The sequence below is a fragment of the Mandrillus leucophaeus genome, unplaced genomic scaffold, assembly GCF_000951045.1.
Source record: "Mandrillus leucophaeus isolate KB7577 unplaced genomic scaffold, Mleu.le_1.0 Scaffold124, whole genome shotgun sequence".
Lineage (NCBI taxonomy): Eukaryota > Metazoa > Chordata > Mammalia > Primates > Cercopithecidae > Mandrillus > Mandrillus leucophaeus.
In genome coordinates this window covers 2,972,613-2,980,984 of record NW_012100765.1, presented here as the reverse complement: position 1 = coordinate 2,980,984, position 8,372 = coordinate 2,972,613, and the positions used below count along the sequence as shown (strand labels likewise).

Here is an 8,372-nt window from a genome sequence, read left to right as displayed (position 1 = left end):
ACATACGGCCCTTGCAGCAAATACCCAATCACAGCAGAATATTCACACGACAACTCTCGCACGAGCTAAAGGGGAGATTCTGAGAGTCATTGAAATTCTTATTGAAAAGATGCCCACAGATGTTGTGGATCTTCTTGTGGAGGTAAGACTATCCTGTTTTAAATGATCCATCAGCAACCTAAATTAAATATTCTAATGAAGTAATATAAATCAGCATCTTTATTTCCAGCATCTCTAAAAGAGGTAAAGGGTGAGCGAGAGAGAAAGAATGAGTGTGTGTGTGTGTGTGTGTGTGTATAAGAGAGAGATAACTAAAATTAATTTTTGTGCCATTTCTGGAAGACTTACTTAAATTTCCTCAAAAATCAAAACGATTTTCATGTTCATTCACCATTCACTTAGAATTGGTCCATAATATGTAAAGGTCTGTAATATGTAAAGGTTATGTTACCTTTGACATCTTTCATTATAAATAAAATATATAATATGTTGAATAAAGCTACCTATTATGTACATAAATATGAATTGACTTTAAACAAGTCTGTTGTCTTTATTTTATTGCACTGTCCTTTAAATTTCTTTTCACAGATAAGAGAAAGGATAGACTGAAATATACACATGGCTTAAATTGCTTTTGTTTTTATTTTAAATACTAAAATAAAACTATATAGACTTTTTATGGGCAAATGAGGCCTAAGTTAACCATTTACATTTTGGAAAATTAAGCATTTGAAATTAATTTTAAATCTGTTCTTTTCTGTCAAAGGTTATGGATATCATTATGTACTGCCTTGAAGGATCTTTAGTTAAAAAGAAAGGTCTTCAAGAATGTTTCCCAGCCATCTGCAGGTAAAGAAGTCTTCAAGAGCATGCAAAATAAATAATTTTCAGTAACAAATAATTTTAAAAAATTTTGGCATGGTGTTAGTAGTCTTGGTCAATTAGAAATCCAGTTATTAATGTCTGCTTACTTTCTAAAACAATATGGGCAGGTTATAGTTAAAAACAAAAATATAGTAGAGTTAGCTATTTGAAATTGGGTGTTGAAGATATTTTGCTCAAACCTTAGAAAAATTGACTAAGAGAGAACATTCATTGAATGTGTCTGTATTCTTATATTCATTATTCTAATTATTATTTACGTTACAAAATTGAGTTAGGAAGCTTCTGGCTTTGGAAAGAAAATGTTCTTTTCTGCCAGCAGACATCTTTGTGCCACGCTTTCACCGATAAAGTTTATTTTTAATACAAAGGCTAGTCTTTGCATTACTTTCTCTTAAGTATAGGTGTTTTCCTTATGAGAAAGCAGGAAAAGAAGCCAAGAAAAGTTAAAACTTTTATAAACAATGTTGCGTTTGCTAAGTGTAACTTTCTGAATTATATATGTACATAATTTAATAATTATAGAGCATATAATTATTATAGCATGAAGGGGTATTTTTAGAGCCAAAGTGTAGTAACATTATGTTTATTTTTGTTTCAAAGCTGTTTTAAGCTTGCTTCTCAAAATGCTTATAGATTGAGGTACATCTTGTTAAAAAATGTTTTATCTCCATGCAGTCCATAGAAATAGTATTTAAATCTTTTGAAGATAATTGTTTTTGTAGAAAACAGAACAACCAGTTATTCATAGTTATATAATATTTTTCTTTTTAAGACAAGTTCAGTGATATCCTATTTTTGCTCATTTTTATGAATACATTGTAGTAGAAAGCTTCATTTTGGACTACAGCTTTCCTGAGAGCAATGGCATTACCTGCTATGCAAATTTACTTCAGCATGTGATTGTACTCTATGAGCCTTCGCATATCTTTTTCTGTATTTATGGTAGACCTTGTAGCCTGGTCTCTTCATTTTGCAGTTTCTGATTCATGCATCCAAAAATTTAAAAACATAAACACAAAGTAAAAAAAAAATTATACTGTAGCATACATGTCTACAGATGCATATTTTCTTGTGATGGGGTTTGGCAAATTAGAATACAACCGGGTTTTAAACATTATGCCGTGTGTTTGGTTTATGGTCTTCTTTTTAAGAATTGTGTATATTAAATCTTATACACAATTAACTGATTTTAAGAATACAAGTAGTTGTTATTTTCCCAGTTGACTGTTTTCTGTGGGAATGTCTAAGTGAAAATGCACTTTTGCCTGTCGCTTCCTGGAGGTGATGAGGAAGCGGTTTTACTGGGGCTTATTTTACTGAATGTTAACGGTGCTCCTTGCAGCACCAGCCACTGGCATGTAAAGAAGCTTCCTGGAGGTAACATGAAAGTGTTCAATGTTTAAAGGATCTGTTTTTCCCCTCTGCTGGAAGCCTGCCTCCTCCACAAGCCAGATCCTCAGTCCCTAAAACCACCTTAGTCTGATGCATATCCACTTTCGTTTCCTATTATGTGGTCACTGAAGAGTCAGGGTTCTGCTAGAATGCTAAGGAGGCACGTGTCTTAACTGAAGGCTCAGTATAAATTTTTTCTGATTTGGCAGAAAGCAGCTGTATTTTGTTTATCAATTTAATAACATTTATTGAACACCTACTGTGTATCAAGTACTAACCAGGCCCTGGGGAAACAATGATGAATAAGATGATTTCCTCATGGGGCACAGGGGAGGTAATTATACAGACAGATGATTCCAGCTTCTGTGTCCTATGCTGGAGTAGAATTACATACCAGGGACTGAGGTAGGCAATAAATGGAGTGCTTAATTCTGGGTATGGAAGTCTGAGAAAGTTTTACAAAGGAGAAGGCATAATAACAATAAATAATACCTGTGAAAATGCTTTAGTAAAAGTGTCTGCCAAATGGAGAGAGGGATTTTCCCTCTGAGGGAGTTGTGGTGATGGAAAAGTGGTGGTGGATTCTGGAAGCTTCACAGAAGAGTTGATGGGGTGGGCTTTGCAGGATAATTAGGGGTGTGTCATCTTGACTTGCAGAGGGAACCAGACTGGCAAATGTTTGACGGCACAGAAGTGTACAGCAAGTTTGGTAAATGCTGTGTAGTAGAGTGGCTAGAGCGTAGGTTGAGGATGGGAGTCTAGTATAGTGCCTGAGTATAGAGAGGGCTTTGAATTTCATAGGAAGGAGTTTGACTATTACAGCAGGGCCTTGAATAATGTCATTTCATTCAACATCATTTCATCATAATGTTGAAGAGAAAAAAGTAATTCTCAGCTAGGGTCACTGTCTGTGTGGCCTTTATACTTTCTCCCCAGGTCCCTGTGGGTTTTCTGTGGGTACTCTGGTTTCCTCCCACATCCCAAAGATGTGCCCATTAGGTGAACTAGCATTTCTAACTGGTCCCCATCTGAGTGAGAGTGTGTGGCGTGCGCACGCGCAGTCTGTCATGGGATGGCATCCTATCCAGGGCTGGTTCTGCCTAGTGCCCTGAGTTGCTGGGAGAGACTCCAGCCACCCGTGACCCTGAACTAGAATAAGTGGGTAAGTAATGATCTTACTTGTTTTTGTCGTGGGCAGGTGGAGTTCTTTGCCTGCTTTGTATCCGTTGCAAAGCAGGAAAAAGTCAAGCAGGCTTTATTCCTGGCCAGGCCTGGAGAAGGAAAGAACTCTCGGTCTACAGATGCCCTCTCCCTGAAAAATAGAAGGCGTGGTGCGTTTAAGAACCGGGTATGGAGAGGGAAAGGGATGTTAGCATGCGCAGGGTGGGACTCCAGATGCACAGGCTCAGTGCATAAACATACGTCTTCATGCAACCCGTGATACAAATGGCGAGGTGTTCTTTTGGGGGAGGGAATTTTAGTATTATAATGATAACATTAAGGATCTAAAGGCAACTAGGGGTCGCTTGTTCCAGTTTGCACCAGTTGGGGATCTTATCTCCCTCTGGTATCTGGTCAGGAATGGAGACGCTCTGGTGCTACTGGACTGTCTGGTTTCTTTATGCAGCTGTGCCTACAAATAAAGGTCATAATTAAAGAAAAACGGTAAGAAAAAGAACTTTTCCAATTATTTCATCAGGGTGGTCCTGGTAACATTTTTATTAATCTTTCTTAAATGTTTGTAGAGCTCAACTTCATTTCAGTGTTTAATATTGGAAGCGTTTTGGGTCTTTCTGAGTTTGGTGATGTTTTTGTGACCAGAAATGTGCCATAGAAACTTAACTCTTAAATATCAATTAGCCTATGGTACAGTTGGTTTCATTATAGGTCAGTTTTCAAGAACATACTAAATCCTCACATTAAGTGAGGACTTACTGTGTTTGGTAGACAATAGAAAGTCAGAAAAGGTTAAGCAAAAATGTGTAATTCTTCTACCAGAACATAGTTGATAAGACATAATTTTATGAAACTTCAGATTTATAACAAAGTTATTAAGTTATGTAGATATTATTAAGATTGTGAAAATAAAGTCCACATAGGCCCATTTATTTGTGAGTCAGCACATAAACATAGAAGAATGATTAACAATATAAGCTTGTAGCTTATGCTAAATGTGAGTTGCAATAGATGATAAATTATAGAGGACTTCAGAGAACGCTAAGCTTGCATGGGTCCTCAGAAGTTTTACAGGTCAATGCCACTCCATCTATTGGCTGATTTTTACTAGGTTAATATATGAACAACAAAGATAACATATCAGTAGGAGTTAAAATTATTTTATTGAATATCTGCCATGTCTGTACCATTGGATTCTACTAGGTGCCTTACAGCACTTTTGAGTCTTCTGTATACAAAATGCCTTTCATGAAATAGGAAACTCCAAAGTCAATGGCATGAGTATCTGTGGTTCAGATATGTGATGTTTGTTTTTAAAATCTTTTTTTTTTTTTTTTTTTTTTTTTTTTTGAGACGGAGTCTCGCTCTGTCGCCCAGGCTGGAGTGCAGTGGCCGGATCTCAGCTCACTACAAGCTCCGCCTCCCAGGTTCACGCCATTCTCCTGCCTCAGCCTCCCGAGTAGCTGGGACTACAGGCGCCCGCTACCTCGCCCGGCTAGTTTTTTGTATTTTTTAGTAGAGACGGGGTTTCACTGTGTTAGCCAGGATGGTCTCGATCTCCTGACCTCGTGATCCGCCCGTCTCGGCCTCCCAAAGTGCTGGGATTACAGGCTTGAGCCACCGCGCCCGGCTTAAAATCTTTATCTAGTTTTGTATTCTTTTTCTTTTTGTTTCCTTCCTTTTACCCTTTTTAAAATGTGCTCTGGGCTTTGTCTTAGACTAACCTCTTTAATGCTGCCTTATGCCAGTATTCGGCTGCTGTGGTTGACAGATCACAAAATGGTATGAAACTTCATTAGTGTTCTTCGTAAATGAAATATTTATGGATGCATCCAGAAAAGTGCTTATGATTTGGGTATTCACACAGTATTATTTTTTTGTGGATCTCTCTACTAATAATGTGAAAATCTAAAATGTATACAAAATATTAGCTAATATATATTTCAAAGTAATATATAAGTAAAAAACTACCAGATGACATTATTGCTTTCATATCTGTAAAAAAGTAATAAATAATTTTTAGTCAACATTGTAAACATGATCTTCCACACCTAAAGTTGTATTAATTTAATTAAGAGCTAATGTAGTGTCCTGAAGTCATTGAGTATTTAAAAACAGAATGGATTCTGACTGGTGGTAAACATAAAATTAACTATTCTCTGTGAGTCCAAAGATAAAATAGCATTATATATAGAATGCTGAATAATCCTGAGTTTGGGTTTTATTTTGTTGTTTAGTTTTTTTCACCTTCACCAGTGGGCTTGTAGGGTTTTTTGTTTGTTTGTTTGTTTGTTTGTGGATTTTTGTTTTTTGGGTTTTTTTTGAGATGGAGTATCATTCTGTTGCCCAGGCCGGAGTGCAGTGGCGCAATCTCAGTTCACTGCCACCTCTGCCTCCTAGGTTCAAGCAATTCTTCGCCTCAGCCTCACAAGTGGCTGGGACTTCAGGTGTGTGCCACCACGCCCAGCTAATTTTTGTATTTTTTTTTTATTCATTTATATATTGAATAAACTCAGAATTTCTAAGGAAATGGCTGAAGATATTCCTTCAGCCCGTGCATTCCAGAGATACACCATGAGCTTTTAAAGACTTGCCCTTAGAGCCACAGAATGCCTGCTGATGACTGTAAGTGCAGACTTTCATTAATCAGGTTTTATCTAAAACTCAGCTGAGAAACACAGAGCACTAAGAAGCTAGTTTAGAATACATGTGGTCCATTTATTCCTCGGAATATTCTAGTTTACATCTTTAGATTGGGTGAAACCATCCAAGAGCTCCATTTTTTCTAGGCTGTCTGTTCTCCTCCGAGGTTTCCTTGCCCACGTTCCTCTTCAGCAGTAGGCCTGCCGTTTGCATGGAGGCACCTTTCAAGGGAGTGCGTAAGAACGGTGGTCCTATTATCGCAGGGCTGTCATGTTGATGTCACTCGGTACATTGTTTAGTGTCCCTTCTATGAAGACTCAAGACGTTTCTTTTAAGTCTAGATGACAGCTCGTTTTTCTTTTCGTAAGGAACCTAGAATGTGGTTTTTGTTTGTGTTTTATTTGTTTGTTTGTTTGTTTTTCCCATGTAACCAGTGTTAATTTTAAAATTTGCCTTGGCCATTAAGCAGCTCAAAGCCAAAGTCCCTGCTTATGTCTAGGAAGTTATGGCTTTTGTCTCCCGTATTCTTTCCCTCATAATCATACCTTCAGCTTTGTCTTTTTTGTCTATCTTTTTACTGTATTCTAGAAGCTTCCCTAAGTCCTTTATGTTATGTGTGTATGTGTATGTATTATGTATGTGTGTATGTACCTTAGTACATGCATGTATATGTGTATATGAAATACATGGTTTTATTTCAAAAGCCATGAAAGTAAAAATCATTGTAAGAATATTAGCTATGATTATTTTCTAAAATAAAAAAGACATTTTTTGTATTAACTGAAATACTTTAGATCTTCCTGGAGTCGTTTATATAGCTATAGATATTTTTCTATAACAAATCCAGTAAAAGTTATAAAAATCACACACTATTAACTAGCTGTATTAATGTTACAGTCATAGCTTTAAATATTTCCTAATAATTCACATTTCACTTTCTGGGATATTAATAATATAGTGTCATCTACTAATAATACAAGAAAATTACTTAGATTTCAGTGCCCTTGAAAAAATGTAGCACACACATCCTTCAAAACACAGTTATACAAAATGGTTCTCCTGTCAGATTTTTTATCGGTGTAACAAATATGAGTGTATTATTATATAGGAATTAAACTGCATCCATTTTAAAGCACAAACATATTAGCCACAAGACTGCTGCAGCACTGAATTAGTTTTATGTTTATAAATAAGCAGAATAGGAAGCACAATAAGGTAACATTTAAGAAATGAATCTCTGTAGGTTCTTTCCCAGCTAGGCCTCGGCTTTGCCTTCGTACGTCTCCTCAGTGATCTCCAAAAAGGCATCGTCTAGCACTCTAGATAATTATTGTTAGAGGGTTCTGAGTAATTTACATTTAATTGCCTGGACTATAAATAATACAGCATCCTCAGTTAAAAATACCCTAGACGCCAAGAAAGTAGAACCGACTCCTTTCAAGGCTTGGGAGGGTAAACATCACTGAAATTTCTTCAGAATTCTTTGTTGAAATTTCGTTGCAAGTTGCCGTGTCACTGAACTCAGATCCCCATGTGAAGTCCCTCACACAGAAGACCAAGCAACACGGAGTGTGCCACGCTTGACTCAGTTGGATGATGTGTCTTCCTTTGGTCACTGGATCAGTGCTGACTGGTATTACACTACTCAGTGTGCTGCAGCAGCATGAAGCATGAAGGCGTGGAGCAGTACTTGCGGTGTGCTCTGTACAGATGTTACTGAACCCAGAGAAAAGCACTCTAGAACCTGTACGTGTGATATGCACATGTTCCAAAAGGAATGCTTGTTTTTTATTTGGCAAAATTATTCTCTACTAAAGTCAGAATAGAGAGGTTTAAGCTCTTAGAAGCTACTATCAAGGCTCCATTAGAAACGAAGATAAAATACTTCTACAAATACAATGTACTTTTTAAGTTTAAGGTGATTGTATTATGATCTTGAGGTCTGGTAGTGGCGTAATGCATGACAAATAAAGGATTAGGGTTTTTTTTAATGAAATTGTAAGTCATAAGAGATTTTAGGATTTCTTCAGAGCAAAAATTAGATATACCTCTAGATGTGATTTTTTGGTCACTTAAAACTGCACAGTCGTGCACATATAAGTAGCTTGAGGAAAGGGGCTTTTCCCTTCATTTCTTTTATAGCAACTAGTAGAGGGCGCCAACTGGCCAAAGACCATATGTCCCAGCATTCCCAGATAGGTCGTTATTTCACGCACTTTTTTTGTTTTAAGTTAAGGCAGTTTATTTGATGTATAACCAAGAGTGATTTAATTTTT

At 36.8% G+C, this 8,372-nt stretch overlaps 1 protein-coding gene across 1 annotated transcript in view; it reads left to right on the top strand.

The window, feature by feature from the left end:
- Positions 1 to 8,372, top strand: part of WDR7 (WD repeat domain 7) — a 419,729-nt gene that overhangs the window by 326,223 nt on the left and 85,134 nt on the right. The gene's annotated exons all lie outside the window — the stretch shown is intronic.